Here is a 16252-nt window from a genome sequence, read left to right as displayed (position 1 = left end):
GAAGGTTGCAAATCAATAAGACATGAATGAATGAATGATTGGGCTCTGTTCCAAATTCTAGTGATCTGCTGCTAAGTTAGCATTCAAACTGTATTGAATCCCATAAGTGACTGATTTAGAGAGTTCTACATAAGTAGGCATCAACTCCTTAAGGCCTGTTTTCCAAGAACTATAACGTTTTGAAAAAATAATTTAATTGAAAATCATAATACAATCCTTTTTTAAAGAGCTTGAGCATTTAAAGCAGAAGATGACAAAATTAAAATCTACTTGCCTAATTGTTCTTGGTGTAAACCATGGATATTATAGTTAAAACTAAAAGTAAATTAACACTACAATGCAATATATATATTAGTGAAACCCTACATGCCACAGTTTTAAGTTTGGATGTTTAACCATGAAAACGTCTCGGTTACGTATGGTAACCCTCGTTCCCTGAAGGAGGGAACAGAGACGCCACGTCGGTGACCGACGAATATGGGATATCGCTTCGATAGACCAATCTACTTCGAGTGTAAACTAAACGAGCCAATGCACATTGGCATGCAATTATTGCATCCAGCTGCCGCTGATCACTGCGTGAGTATGAGAGAGCAGCAGGTGCAATGCATACCAGTTTTTCGCTGAGGAGCCGAGCCGGGGACCCGGCAGCTCAGCGGCGGTACAGCAACCATGGCGATGGGACGTGGCGTCGAGAGTGACCGACGAATATGGGATCCCTATCAAAGCGCCATGGGTGCTGCCCCTTCCAGTGCCCTGTGCGAGCCGCCTGCGCCCCTATTAGGTGTAGGCCGGGGCTCAGAACAAGTAGCTCCACTCACCATTGTCAAAGCACTACCTCACTGGGTGAGATTGGATAACACTGGGAAAATGTACCCGGTCCACTTGGAGCCGGGACGCTGCGGAAGCCCCACCCTTCCCGAAGGAGGTCTCGGAGGCAAATACACATATAGCATCCGTTTAGGGGTATACGGAGAAATTTGAGGTGATTAAAACCCTCTTGGGAAGGCAGAAGTCTGCCGGGGAAACACGGGCTCTAAGGCTATACTGTGGACTATACACATATGAGTACCGCTTAGGTCTCAATATGGAACCCACCCTTCCATGGTTCTCATGGATTCATCATGAAGGTCTGGCGCCGGATGTTCCGCCACGTCCAGCTGCTTAGGGTGATGGAGGATCTCAACAGGGTCTACAGTACGGACACTCTGGAGCGGTATGAGCAAGCCGACACTAACCGGGGCCTCTCAGTGCCACTACCCGTTTGAGGTGAGAACACAGGAGGATACCGGCTCTACACGAAGGCTATAGAACCTAGCGAACATGTTAGGGGTTGCCCAGCCCGCAGCTCTACACATATCTGTCAGCGAGGCGCCACGAGCCAGCGCCCAGGAGGATGCAACACTTCTAGTTGAGTGAGCTCGCAACCTGAACGGGCAGGGCACACCCTGAGCCTGATAAGCCAGGGCTATGGCATCCACAATCCAGTGGGCCATCCTCTGCTTAGAGACGGCACTCCCCTTCTGCCGGCCTCCGAAACAGACAAAGAGCTGGTCTGAGGTCCTGAAGCTTTGTGTCCAGTCTACGTAGCACCTTAATGCTAGGACAGGACAAAGCAGAGCCAGGGCTGGGTCTGCCTCCTCCAGGGGCAGCGCTTGCAGGTTCACCACTTGGTCTTTGAAGGGTGTAGTGGGAACCTTGGGCACGTAGCCAGGCCGGGGCCTCAGGATTACCTGGGAGTCAGCCGGCCCGAACTGTAGGCATGAATCGTCGACCGAAAATGCATGCAGGTCCCCTACCCTCTTGATGGAGGCCAGTGCAAGCAGGAGCAGAGTTTTCAATGAAAGAAACTTTAGCTCAACTGAATGCAAAGGCTCGAATGGGCCCTGCTGTAGTGATTTAAGCACTAGAGACAGGTCCCAAGAGGGTATACAGGAGGGCCGGGAAGGATTTAACCTCCTGGCCCCTCTAAGGAACCTGACGATGAGGTCATGCTTACCCAGAGACTTCCCATTCATGGGGTCATGGTACGCAGCAATAGCGGCAACCTGGACTTTGAGGGTGGAGGGAGACAGCCTTCGCTCCAACCCTTGCTGCAGAAAGGATAGCACGGCCGCAATCGGGCATCTTCGGGGGTCTTCTCGGCGAGAAGAACACCACTCAACGAACAGGTTCCACTTCAAGGCATAAGCGTGTCTCGTAGACGGTGCTCTCGCCGAAGTGATGGTGTTCACTACCTCTTGGGGTAGGTCACCTAGAACCTCCGCGTCCCGTCCAGGGACCAAACATGGAGTTTCCAAAGGTCTGGACGCGGGTGCCAGATGGTGCCCCGTCTCTGAGTCAGTAAATCCCTCCTCAGAGGAACCGGCCAAGGAGGGGCTGTCGAGTGGAGCACTAGTTCGGGGAACCAGGTCCGAGTAGGCCAATACGACTTGCTCCTCGTCCTCCTGGACTTTGCACAATGTCTGTGCGAGAAGGCTCACTGGGGGAAACGCATACTTGCGTAGGTCCCGCGGCCAGCTGTGTGCCAGTGCGTCCGTGCCGAGAGTTCCCTCGGTCAGGGAGTAGAACAACTGGCAGTGAGAGGTCTCTGGAGAAGCAAACAGGTCTACCTGAGCGGCTCCGAACCATCTCCAAATCAGCTGGACCGTCAGGGGATGGAGTCGCCATTCTCCTGGGAACATTGCTCGAGACAGCTCGTCGGCTGTACGATTGAGCAGGCCTGGAATGTGAACGGCACGAAGGGACCTCAGAACCCTCTGACTCCAAAGGAGACATGCGACGGAAGCACAGACCACCTTGTCGGTTGATGTACGCAACGGTCACAGTGTTGTCCGTTCGGTCCAGCACATGCTTGCCTCGTAAGAGACCTTTGAGACGGTTCAAGGCAAGTTGCACTGCTAGCAACTCTAGGCAATTGATGTGTCAATGCAGCTGCGGGCCCGTCCAAACCCCTGAGACTGCATGCCCGTTGTACGTGGACCCCAGTCGGTGGTGGAGGCATCCGTGTAAACCACAGCATGCCTGGAGATCTGCTCTAGGGGCACCCCTGCCCAGAGAAATGCAAGATCTGACCACGGAGTGAGGGTTTGGCGACAGGCCGGTGTAACTTGGACCCGGTGAGTGCCGCGCTTCCACGCCCACCTCGGCACTCGGCCATAAAGCCAGTGCTGGAGCGGTCTCATATGTAATAGGCCGAGCGGTGTAAGTGCCACTGCGGGCGCCATATGCCCCAGGAGCCTCTGAAAGAGTTTCAGTGGGACCGCTGTCCTGCTCTTGAACGTATTCAAGCAGGCTAGCACCGACCGCGCACGTTCCTCTGTGAGGCGTGCTGTCTGTTCGACCGAATCCAACTCCATATCGAGAAAAGAGATCCTCCACGGGAGTTTGCTCTTTTCCGAGCTGACCTGAAGGCCCAACAGGCTCAGGTGCCGGAGCACCACATCCCTGTGCTCGCACAAATGATCTCGAGACTGTGCTAGTATCAGCCAATCGTCTAAGTAGTCGAGAATGCGAACACCTTGCTCTCTGAGAGGAACGAGAGCTGCCTCCGTGACTTTCGTAAAGACCCGGGGTGACCGGGACAGCCTGCAGGGCAGGACATTGTACTGATATGCCAGTCCTTCGAATGCAAACCGCAGAAAAGGTCTGTGGTGCGGAGGGATGGACAAATGGAAGTACACGTCCTTCAGGTCGATCGCTGCAAACCAATCTTGGGGACGGACGCACCCGAAAATGCGTTTCTGTGTCAACATTTTGAATGGTAGCCGATGGAGGGCCCGTTTCAAAACTCGCAGATCCAAGATCGGTCGTAACCCACCGCCTTTCTTGGGTACATTGAAGTACGGGCTGTAAAACCCCATCCTCATATCAGCTGGAGGGACCGGCTCTATCGCGTCCTTCGCCAGTAGGACTGCGATCCCTTCCCGCAGGACAGGGGCATCGAACGCTTTCACTGTAGTGGAGCGGACACCGCAGAGCTTGGGGGGATGCCGGGCGATCTGAATCGCATAGGCGAGGCTGATGGTTCGCAGAAGCCAGCGAGACGGGCTGGGTAGCGCTGACCAGGTGCTTAAAAACCGTACAAGCAGGACCAGCGGAACCACAGCCGTACCCGCAGTGGGGCAGCGAGGTGGAACACAGGGACCCAACTCGGGCGGCTTGTGAGAAGGCCGGAGTGTGGTGCGAGTGTGGGGTGCAGGGCTCACCTGGTTCCATGGGTTGGCAGAGGGTGCGTGAGTAGGGCCTTTGTTGACGCTCTCGAACCGCCCGCTGCTGCCATCTGGCGAAGGAGGAGGATGAGTGAGGTCCGGAGCTTGGCCGTCCGCAACTCTCCGTGCCCTCCTGGGTCCCAGAGAGGGAGAAAACTGCTCTCCAGTCGAGATTTCCAGATTCTCCGCCTGGCCCTCCTCCAGGGGAGGGAGAGGTGCCTTCACCATCCCCCAGAAAGCAGCTACCTCTCTCTGGGTCACCCGTCCCGGGGCCTCTTGCTCTTCTGCTCACTGCCAAGTTTGATGGGGGCCGGGACGGGAGGGGCAGCCTGCCTGCGCCCAGCTCCACGGCACCACTTGGAGGCTGCTGCAGATGCTGCGCGTGAGGGGGGGCAGATGCAGGGGGCTGCCCTCGGCGACGAGCAGGCTGGGGCACTGCAGCGAACGACCGCCGCTGAAGTGCCGTCTCGCCAACATACGTAGCTTCCGAGAGCGTGCTGAACTCGTAGTTCACAGCAGACACAGTTGAGCAGAGCGATACTAACGCTCGGCTCCGAAGCGAAAAGCTGGTATGCATTGCACCTGCTGCTCTCTTATACTCACGCAATGATCAGCGGCAGCTGGATGCAATAATTGCATGCCAATGTGCATTGGCTCGTTTAGTTTACACTCGAAGTAGATTGGTCTATCGAAGCGATATCCCATATTCGTCGGTCACCGACGTGGCGTCGAGAATGACCGACTGAAAGGGAACTTCTCCTTCTGTATGCAGCACTCCTCTGGAAATATAATATTTTGTAAAGTAAAATAGTATTTCAAACCATTCTCTAATATATTTCATAGTTGGAAATCTTTATACAAATCTTTGTGCAAAGTTTGGTTCAGATAAAAGTTTCCTGAGCTTTCGAAAATCCTGAAACTCTGATTTCCTTTAAACGCTTATTAAATGAAGACACTAGTTTGTTTACAAAATGTAAATCTAAATATTCTCTAAATATATTTTTCCAACATTTATCTCATTTCCATTTTAAAGAGGACAATATATATAAATATATATATATATATTTTCATTTATATATATATATAAACTTTCAAGGCAGCATTTTTCATTAACATTTTAAAATATTTAATACTTTTTTACATTTAGAATTTAAATAGAATCAAGTAGAATTTTTTATTAATTTCTTTTTACCTTTATTGACTAGAATAATTGAAATAGAAAAATACATAAAAACATATATATATATATATATATATATATATATATATATATATATATATATATATATATATATATATATATACAAAAAGACACTAAAAACTACTTAAAAGGAAAAATATGACTACATTTTTAAATAAAATAAAAATTTAAAATATAAAAATTTCATTCAATTAATAAAACTATAATAGTATCTCAAATGTTACTAAAATAACAGCCTCACTCGAAACCAGTGCATAAACTAGTGCATAAAACTAGTGCATAAAACTTTTATTATATGTCTTTGTTTTTATATTAAATATTTATATTCAATATACCAGTCATTTTTAGATTTTATAGTCATTTATATATATATATATATATATATATATATATATATATATATATATATATATATATATATATATATATATATATTATTAAAACTTTTATTATATGTCTTTGTTTTTATATTAAATATTTATATTCAATATACCAGTCATTTTTAGATTTTATAGTCATTTCTATATATATATATATATATATATATATTGTCCTCTTTAAAATGGAAATGAGATAAATGTTGGAAAAATATATTTAGAGAATATTTAGATTTACATTTTGTAATCAAACTAGTGTCTTCATTTAATAAGCGTTTAAAGGAAATCAGAGTTTTCAGGATTTTCGAAAGCTCAGGAAACTTTTATCTGAACCAAACTTTGCACAAAGATTTGTATAAAGATTTCCAACTATGAAATATATTAGAGAATGGTTTGAAATACTATTTTACTTTACAAAATATTATATTTCAAGAGGAGTGCTGCATACAGAAGGAGAAGTTTTCATGGTTAAACATCCAAACTTAAAACTGTGGCATGTAGGGTTTCACTGAAATATAATAAAAATCTATGCTTGTGTCCCAAGAGGATATGATTTGAGATATGGTGGAAATTACAATTTGAAGGAAAAAAAAAGTTAATATTTTTTGTGAAAATTTGGGTTATTTAAAATTGTAATTTTAATAGATCTTATCTTGTTAAATACAAAAAGTGAATGTTTATGTTTATTTATATTTTTGACACATGCTAGCTATGAAAATCATCTTTGGCCTTTTCGTAAATATAATTTTTTTTTATTCCCTTCACAGAATGAATGAATGCCGATTTGCAATAGGGCAGAAATTATAATTAAACATTTATTTATTTTTAATCATTTCCATGAATGGAGACTATAAGGTGGAATTTGTACATGAAAAACTCAAAATACCGATGTGCATTCTCTGTTGAACATTGTTCCATTTCAGCAAACTGTTTTGAACTAATTTTATCTAGAATAGTTCTGTGGCTGCTGGTCTCCTTCATGGTAACACATGACATTTCTCTCCGGACTCAGGGAAGCTTTTTGTGCTCAGGAATGTGACGGATGAAAGAGTGCTTCTGTTGGGAAAGCTCAAAGCTGCTGGAGCTGCCTTTCAGCACCTTCAAATAATTACCTCAATAACCTCCTGCAGATTGAGGAATGACTTCAGAGCTATCGATTTTTTTTGTTAACAAATGATACTCACATTCCTGCTCTGTCCTGTGGATACACCCGGAAACTCCTCTATTTATTTATTTTTTATTTATTTAAATTACAATTTGAAAATATATATTTTTAATTACTTTTTTTATTATATATATATATATATATATATATATATATATATATATATATAAAAAGAATTAATTAAATTAATAATTGAATTTTTTTTACATAAAATATTTCATTAAAACATTTTTAATTTTAATTTTTACATTTTTATTAAATTAAAGTAAAAATTACAGATTAAAAGTATTAAAAAGGAAAAACTATTTAATTTATTTTATGTTTTATTGTTAAATGTTTAATTTTGTTTTTAATTTTTAAGTTTAATTTAATTTCCAAATCTAGTAATTATAATAAAACAATTAAATAAATGAAAATTTCACATCCAATAGACTATAATCAAGATCATAAAATCACCTAAATGTTCTAAAAATAAATGAAAATGAAAAAATGTTTATTTAAATTTTTATTTTACAATTGCATACAAATTATGACAGAAATCCAAGTAGCATTTAAGTCGTTACAAATATATCAAATAACAAAAAAAGTTATTTTATTCTTTACTTCTTCAACTTTGTTACAAGTTTCACAGATGCATCTAAAAACAGAATGAGTTCAACCCGTTTGGAGATCATCTGAGGAGGTGAGAGTGAACAGAGCTGTAAACCGCTCTTTGTGAACGTGATAATGAGCTTCATAATTATTTCATTAATGCTCTTCCCTCTTTGTTTGCAGCAGGAGGCTGAATGAAATCAGGAACCATAAGATCCTCCAGTGACTCATCAGCTTCTGCTTGTGGATGAAAGTGATTCAGTCAGATAGAGCACTTCTTGTTCACCACATACAGAGAAGCTCGAAGAAATCAAAAGTTCGTTGCATAATAATATCATTTCCTGTGGGCATATTATTTGTTCTTTAAACTCCACACCAAGAAGAAAGCTTACTTTATTTCTGAGCAGGCCTTCTAGCGATCAGCGAGTTCTGGTTTACTGGTTTTGTCTGCCAGCAAATCTCTACTTAAACTATGAGCTCGGATTTTCAGCAGAAAAGAGGGCAAGTTTGGACAATTGAATATTTCTTTCACCTTTCAAAATGACAGGAAGCTTTTTAGTGCAAATGCAACAAATGAAGCACAAATGTGGAGCTTTATAATTTAGTTGATTTAATTTACATTTAATTCATTTTCATTATTTAAAATTAAACATTTTAATTATTAATTCAAATTTAAATTTAATTTGTATCATTCAAGTAGTAACAAAACATTTTGAAAACCCTAAATTTAACTGTATATTTTATTCTTTATTTGTACAAATTCAACAGACTTAAATCACAAATGTGGCCAATATAAACATTTTACATTTTAATAATTTCATTTAAAATTCATTTCAGTTTTACTTTGTACTTCGCTACTTTTTAAACTGCATTTAATCTATAGATTCGGTTGCTTTATTTTATTTTTATTTTTTCGCCTGAAATATTATTCATATTTTTTTACATGCACTACATTGAGGTATAAGTTCCTTCTCAAAAATGTGATTTTGTGCCTGTGTGAACATATCTAGTTCAGGTTTTAAAAGGGTTTGGTTCAATTCTAGTGTTTCACCACATATTGTACATGCATTAAATGCAGTTATGAGTCCCAAAACTAAAGATTTTGAAGCTCAGCTAATATTTGTCTTCATGCACATACCAACTGAATCCTAAAAAAAAGAACAGGTTTCTACGCCTTTGTCTTCAAAGGAAATAAAGTCCCAGAAGAACTAAAGCACCGTCTCCCTCACTAACACAATCTCTCAATATTCACACTCCTTCCTTCAACATTACATCACTCAAACAGTTTTCACACTCGTTCTCTCCTGCTTATTTCTTTACCAAAGTGTTTCGAACAAAGGGTTTTTAAAGGCTCTCATTAACCAGTATCACTTGTCTTCACTAATTAACCCAAGCCAAATCAATTAACCCATTAGTTTGGTGAACATCAGCAGAAAAAAACGAAAGAAAAAATCCGAAATTTCAATTAAAAATGGAAAACTTTTTATGCATTTGTTCTGAATATGCAAACTTGTGAAAACATCGTGATTTCATCGTGCAAGTTTTTGAAAACAACAGCCTTATTTTCTTAATGTAAACTACGAAATCTCAATTAGTGAAAACGGTGACATCATACACATCCGTGTTATGTGTGTCTTTATAAAATGACATCACATACTATCCTGACATTGCATTATACAGCGTTTTAAGTTGTTTTTCACTGATCCATGTAAACAAGGATCATTTTGACAAAGTTTTAGTAAAAACTTTTCTGTTTTTAGCACATCATTGTGGTGTAAACATACCCTAACAATCCAAACCTGAAGTTTTGAAGCAACTCTTTTCCATGCAATGACACGAGGACAAGTAAATAATTACAAAAGTTTGATTTTGGAGTGAATTATTCATTAAGTGTGATTGCATTACATCAGAATAATCAGTTTGAAGGACGCCAGGAGCATCAACACAGCACTCACTGGTTTAGGTCATCATGCATTCGCTGCTGTAAACCATTAAAGCTTTCACTGAGCTCAAGTTGAGTTGAATTGACAGATTCCTTCAGCTTTAGTCACCATGCAAACAACACGGTTGATGAATACCTCTTTCACAGGACTCGTGTAAACCTCATTTATAGTCTCTGGGCTGTTTTTAAACTCCAGGTGACCGGCTCTCTCCTCCGATCTCAGCTCTCCATCGCTCAACACATGCTTTCTCTCAGACAGAAGCACAGTGTCTCATATCGTCCTTCACATGTGGCAGTAAGAATTCAAGCCTTGGACACAAAAAACACATTGCACAGATGCCAAACTGGCAGAGGGTCAGCATGTTTTGCGTGAGATCAGAGAAATATATGTTTGCAATGAAAACCAAGTCAGTTCAGATGTACATGTGCCTTCAACACAGAATCTGAGTCTTTCATTCAATGTGACCCAGATGAAAATGCATGATTTGTATGAAAAAGCAAGCATGAAGCTCCATCCTTAATGCCACCCATAAACCTACAACTTCATACAAATTGGCAACAAATCAAAATAGTTAGAAATTATTGCTAAAGTGTGTCGAAAAGTGTCTTTTCACAAAAATGCGCAATAATAAAATAAAAGAAGACTCAGAAGGAAATGTCATCAGTGAAAACAAACATTTCTGGACTGAATTTTTCAAATTAAAAATTATTTTTGAATTAAATTTTGAAGGCTGAATTTGAAATAGCAACTAGATCTAAACAAATTCAGTTTGCATTTAAGGAGAAATAAAATGAATGTACAATGTGTCATTTGTAAGAAGAAAAAGTACAGTTATTCAAAACAAGCTTTGAATGTTTGCTTGAAAAAGCCATTATGTACATTATGAACAGAGAGAGAGTATAGATCCATAAATATAAACTTGTATTTTGTTTATGCATTTCATAACAAAACGATTATTAACAATGACATGTAACAATAATATTAATAATAAATACACTAACTTAGGGTTTCCTGAATTTGGATTCAAAAACCATTAAAATATTTTCAATATTTATTTATTAAATATTGTCTTAAAAAAAATATTTTAAGTCAAACCGTTTGCCTAACAACAACAACAACAAAAAATTGAATGAAATGAAATTCCAGTTCTTGTGTTTTGTGTCCAATTCAGTTCAAATTCACACTCATGAACTGAAAAGGACTCCATTTTTAAATAAAGCTCAATATTTGGAGCCTTTTTTTTATTGGTTGGTCACTCTATACATCAATTATATACACTAACTAACCAAAAAGGCTCTGGTTATCATCTGCTGATTATTCAAGTACGATGTATTTCTTTATTAAAATACATATTTAGCAATCCAAAAGGAATCTAGTATAATTGAACTCAATCATTTGGCCTTCCGTTGCAGTGCTTTATAATTCTACAGCATCTGAAGCAGAGTCAGGCCCTCAGCAGCAGAAGGAGCCTTCGGGATGTTTAATAACACCGCCTTTCCAATTTTAGGCCAACTCCAAGGTAATAAAATCTGTCCGAGGGGACCCAAAACCACAAACCAGATACCTGCGTGCCTGGAGGCTACGAAATGATGACAAAACAGATACAATTTCCTGGTGTACCAATAAACACTCAAGTACAATTGGAGAAGTGCTGAGGAAAGAAATGAGATCTGATATAAAGCCGAGCTCACAGACATACTGATAATAGCACGAGCACACAAACACACGGTCCATCCAGCAGGACAAGGACACAGAAAAAGCCTGGTTAAAAGGTAAAAGTTTCAAAAGCCTTGATAGAGACAACATATAGATCAATCAATATACATTTATATAACACTGAAACAATGTAAGGTCATCAAGAAACATCTATGCATGACAATTAATGAAGATTAGTCACTGGCAAACACAAACGGTTTTAAACTTAAACTCAAATTTTGATGTGAAACAAGTAACTTGTATCATTGCCACAGTTGCATATATTTAAATCGGTTATTGTTTTTGTTTTAATAGATATATGATATATGGGGTATAATAAGATGAGATAAAGGTTGCAGAAAACCCAGACAAATCCTTGTTTAAAAGCTTTGAAGGTTTGTAATAATTACAGATTTTAAATGACAAGTAGATCAAGCAATATACATTTGTATTTAGTTTATGTGTTTCATAATTTTTAATTGATGGTTGTAGTAATATTTATAAAAATAACAACTAGAGGTTCCCAAACTGATTAGTTTGTGGGCGTCTCCGTTAATTGTCATCAGCAACATACTCATCCCTATATATTGGCTTGTCTAGCGTCTTGTGTTCGTGAGAGCGTTGTTTCATGTTTGTGACCTGTGCTTTGCTTTCTTGTGTCTTTCTGCGTTGGATGTCCGTGTTTCCCCAGAACCCCGTCCACTCTATGCAACCAAGCAACACCACTTACCTTCGGCTCGCTTCCCTGCAGTTCCTGTGTCACCCTCTCCTGCTGCCTACTCACCTCCGCCTTCCGGATTCGTCACTCATCACCAACATCTTGGACTGTGCATTCCTCCCAGCGTTGTTTGTGTCTCAAGTACTGTCTGTATCATTGTCTTCATTAAATTTCATTAATCTCGCATTTGCTTCCTGCCACTCCTTCACCCAGTCATTACAAATACATAAATTAATAAATAAAAAAGAATATTAAACAAAATAAATGCTCATTTAAAATCTCATGGGTATTTTAAATAAATATTAATGATAAAATTAACAACTTGAGTTTTAAAATATAAAATAATATTAATTAAAATTAATTATAATAAGTTCTAGAAGGGTTCCCAAAGTAGAGTTCAAAAAGCCCTGAGAGTACATGAGTTTTTTTTTTTAAACACTGATAATTATTACATATAAAATTACATAATAATAAAAAAACATATAACTAATAACCCCCCCCCCAAAAAAAAATGATTAAAAAAAAATCACCATACTTTCAAAATAATAATAATAATTTAATTTTTAAAATACTAAAGTAAAATATCAGAAGTGTTTTAAGTATTTAATAATAATTTAAAAAAATAATTAAATTTAATAAAATAAAATAAAAAAAACTAAAAATGAAAAACACAATGATGAAATAATAATAATAATAATAAATAAAACACATTTTACTAAATAAATAATTTAAATGATTGAAACATTACCTTAAAACACCAGGGGGTACTTCAGGTCACATGGGTTTGGCAGCGGTTGCCGAAAATGTCCTGAGAAAAAAAAACAAAGAGATTTGGTGTTAGTGGACAGGCCTCATCAGGGACCTCATATCAACATGTGTGCATAATTTACAATGCATGGATGCTGGCAGATGTATTTTTGGCAGGAAAAACAGACGTTAAATTGGAACAAAGTATGCATTTTCTTGGCTAGACTCACAGGAGCTTCGAATCGGTGATTAAAAGCATTTTCCAAGGTTTTGCACTTCACACTGTGACTCACATCCCTTCGGTTTCCAAGAACTTGTAACCTCCGTGCTCTAATTGAATTTTTCTGCCGGGTCACATGACTCTCTCTCTCTCTGTGGCAATCATTGGGTGCATGTCAAAATGTTCAGGCTAAAGCGTGATTCGCGGCTCTCCGTGACCTGTGACATCTCCTCGTGACCTCTCCTGCCCGTCAGGCTGATCTGAGACAGAGGGGATAATGAGCTTTGTTCCTCACTCAACCGCAGCTTTAATAAGACTATTGATTTCAGGAGCCATCGATCGAGGCTGCAAGGGTTGGACGGGACGGATAACTGGGATTTCCTTTGTCTGAAAATCACTAAGCACTGGAGCAATAACACAACTACAGCTGAACAGCAAAAATATGAGGTAAACACTGGGTTTGTGACATACATATGTATGTGATCAAAGGTCAGTTCAGCAGATTTGTCTCATCCCAGAAGCGCAAAGAGACTGAGATATTATATGGCAAACCCCAGAGGCTTCTGCTGTGGGATTCATATATACAAACTACTTCAAAGCTGTAGCTACAGTCAATATTCTGTTGTGGATTTATAAATAATACACAGAAATATACAGACTTAGGATGGCCTAATTACTAGGTAATATTACAAATGTGGAGTTGATTCAACTTCAAATAACACATTAAAACAAGACAAGGTCATTGAGAAATATATTTTGTTTACACACACACACACCCCTATATATATATATATATATATATATATATATTAAATTAATTTAGTTGTCTCTAGTTACCTTTTATTGTTGCAAAGTATTATTTGAAGTAATCTAATATTTTTATCAATTTCTATACTAATAGCTGTACTTTAAAAATAAATAAATAAACAAATAAAATATATAAAAACAAAACATTTATATTATATACTTTTATTTTGTTTTTCTATATTTTTCTTATTTTATTTTTTAAAGAAAGTTCCACCTTTTGTTAAAATATTGTTATTCAAGTATTTCAAATAATACTTTGCAACAATGAAAGCTCATTTAGGAACATCTTGATTTGAACGACGTGAGAATTAATGAACATTTTTCTCCTTATATCATTTACATAATTTATATAAACCCCTTTTGCATAATTTATATAAACTTATAACAATTTATTAAAAAAATTATGTATGTACTGTTTTTAAAAATTATGTACCGGTATGTATTTTAAAATTTGTAAAAAAATATATTTCTTGACTTAATTAGGCCGAATCAACAATATTCATAATTTGCATTATGCATTATGACAATAACATCTAACAAAATGCATGTAAATAGGTCAAAGGGTTTGATTGCATGGCTTCAATTTTCTAGCATTTCTGCTATCAGATTCATTGGTGCCTTTCATGGGAATTATTTGATGTATAAAACCATTTCTAATAATTTTCAACCGGCACACTTTAAAGGTCCTCTGTACCAAATTTCATGAAAATAGACAAAAGTTGTTGTTGTTGTTTTTTAATGTTTTTAACAAAATGTAAAATGCCAGAAAATCTAGTCGAGGATCAATTGAAACTGCCAAGTGCAATGACCAGCATGATGATCTCTGTATTTAACTGCATTTGTAACTCTCTATTTAATTAAATAAATATGAGCTAAAACTTTAAACTGTTTGCTGACCTCTTTCTGCCTTCAGGGGAGATTTATCAACTATCCAAACAAAAACACACCAGATTTAGAAGAACTCAGTGCATAGTTGCATAACCGTCTCGGTCACACTGATGTGATTAGTAGTTCTCACAGCAGACCAAAAACTGACTCGTGTGTTTCATAACATCCTCTGAGAGCCATAGACACAGAGGTCAGACATGATCGGGAGTCAAAAGCATCGGAGAATCAGGGCAGAAGAGCTGGACAGGAAGTGGGAAGTGCTTCCTGTAGAGACTGTAGGGCTGGGTTTCAAAACATCATAATCATAACAATCGAATATTATAGAAGATGCAAACAGCCTAAAATGAAAATGTGCTGAAAATGTGCTCACCCTCAGGTCATCCAAGATCAGGATGAGTTTGTTTCTTCATCAGATTTGGAGAAATGTAGCATTGCATCACTTGCTCTGCAGTGAATGGGTGCCGTCAGAATGAGAGTCCAAACAGCTGATAAAACATCACAATAATCCACAGCACTCCAGTCCATCAGTTAACATCTGGAGAACACAAAAGATGAAACAAATCCAGCATTAAGATGCTTTGAACTTCAAACTGTTGCTTACAGATAAAATAAAAGTCCTTTTGTCAAGCTTTAATGTTCAGATTAAAAATTAAAAATTTTTATATTTACATTTATTATACATATTTTACATTGTTTAACATTTAAAAAAATATATCAAAATAAAACACTTTTTTTTTTACAAGTATTTTATTTGTTTACCGGAGTGTAATGTTATCAATAACATATATGAAATATATATTATATTGAAATATTAACTTAGTTTAATCTCAAATTTCACTCTTAACTTCAAGTAAATATTTTACCTCGAAGGGGTGTAACTTATTAAAATAGTGAAATGGTGATAAAAGTGTAAATGGACACAAATTAACGTATAAATAAACTGTAGGATACTTTTTTACTTAGTGGTCTCGTCCCAAATCGATTGACTGTGAATGTGTATTATAACAGGAAGCTTTCTTGTTCAAGTGTATATTTGAAAAATAATTACTAATAAATGCAATCATTTGTGAAACCACAAAAAAAAATGTATATATATATATATATAGGGGTGCACCGAAATTTCGGCCGCCGAAAATTTTCGGCCGAAATGGCAACATCGGTTTCGGGCCGTAATAAAAATGAATGTCACCCGCCCCTCCCATCCGTGCGCAAGCGCTTAGGTTTCACTCACGGTCGAGCTGTTATCACGCGTCTGCCTATCACAGATTAAGCATGTCAAAGGGCTGTCACAATCAAAAAAAGCTTGTCACAAAAGCTGCACAATCGATCGGACCAACCAACACAAGTTTCGAAAACGAAAACAGGGAATCGATTTTAACGGCCTTCTCTCGGAGCGCGTCCAGCTCGTCACTATACGCTCGCAGCGAACGCGCGTCACACAGCAACGGCAGGTTCTGACACACACACACACACACACACACACACACACACACACACACACACACACACACACACACACACACACACACACACACACACACACACACACACACACACAGCCTATTAGTGCATAATATCAATGTAGCCTTCAGTAATGTTTTTCATTGATGTTATGGCAGTCCACATTGCTGACTTGTGCGCGTCTCAAGCGCCCTCTTTACGTTCGCCCTAATGCCTGTTTAGTTGTCG

At 38.5% G+C, this 16252-nt stretch overlaps 1 long non-coding RNA gene across 1 annotated transcript; it reads right to left on the bottom strand.

Annotated features, from left to right (window-relative positions):
* Window positions 1-9307: 9307 nt before the first annotated feature.
* LOC132111073 (uncharacterized) lies at window positions 9308-15178 on the bottom strand. Its single transcript, XR_009424722.1, has 4 exons — window positions 14934-15178; window positions 12879-13128; window positions 12650-12709; window positions 9308-9796 (listed from the first exon to the last, which is right to left on the bottom strand). It is a non-coding gene; the product is annotated as an uncharacterized LOC132111073 (long non-coding RNA).
* Window positions 15179-16252: the final 1074 nt, after the last annotated feature.

The sequence above is a fragment of the Carassius carassius genome, chromosome 30, assembly GCF_963082965.1.
Source record: "Carassius carassius chromosome 30, fCarCar2.1, whole genome shotgun sequence".
NCBI lineage: Eukaryota > Metazoa > Chordata > Actinopteri > Cypriniformes > Cyprinidae > Carassius > Carassius carassius.
Note: the sequence above shows the minus strand (reverse complement) of the source record. Positions and strands in the feature narration are given on the sequence as shown.